Below are 281 nucleotides of genomic sequence, written 5' to 3' on the forward strand. Positions count from 1 at the left end.
TCATACATATCCCACAGTCAGGCTGGCATCTCAACAGGGACTCGAGCTGCCGTATTCTTTTTCGCTCAAAACGTTGATGACCAAATGCAATTTTACGGCTCCAGACAAATAAGCTTTACTGGTAGTGGGTACAATAAAAAAATCTTTATCCTATTCCTCGTGATAGGAAAAATCCACCAGATGCATGCCATCCAATCAGGGATATCAACACAGAGATTTGGGTGCTATTAAGATGGATGTAAGTTGGCCATTCATTTACAGATAGCAGCCACATTGTTATA

This window comes from Etheostoma cragini, unplaced genomic scaffold (genome assembly GCF_013103735.1).
Source record: "Etheostoma cragini isolate CJK2018 unplaced genomic scaffold, CSU_Ecrag_1.0 ScbMSFa_3234, whole genome shotgun sequence".
Taxonomy (NCBI): domain Eukaryota; kingdom Metazoa; phylum Chordata; class Actinopteri; order Perciformes; family Percidae; genus Etheostoma; species Etheostoma cragini.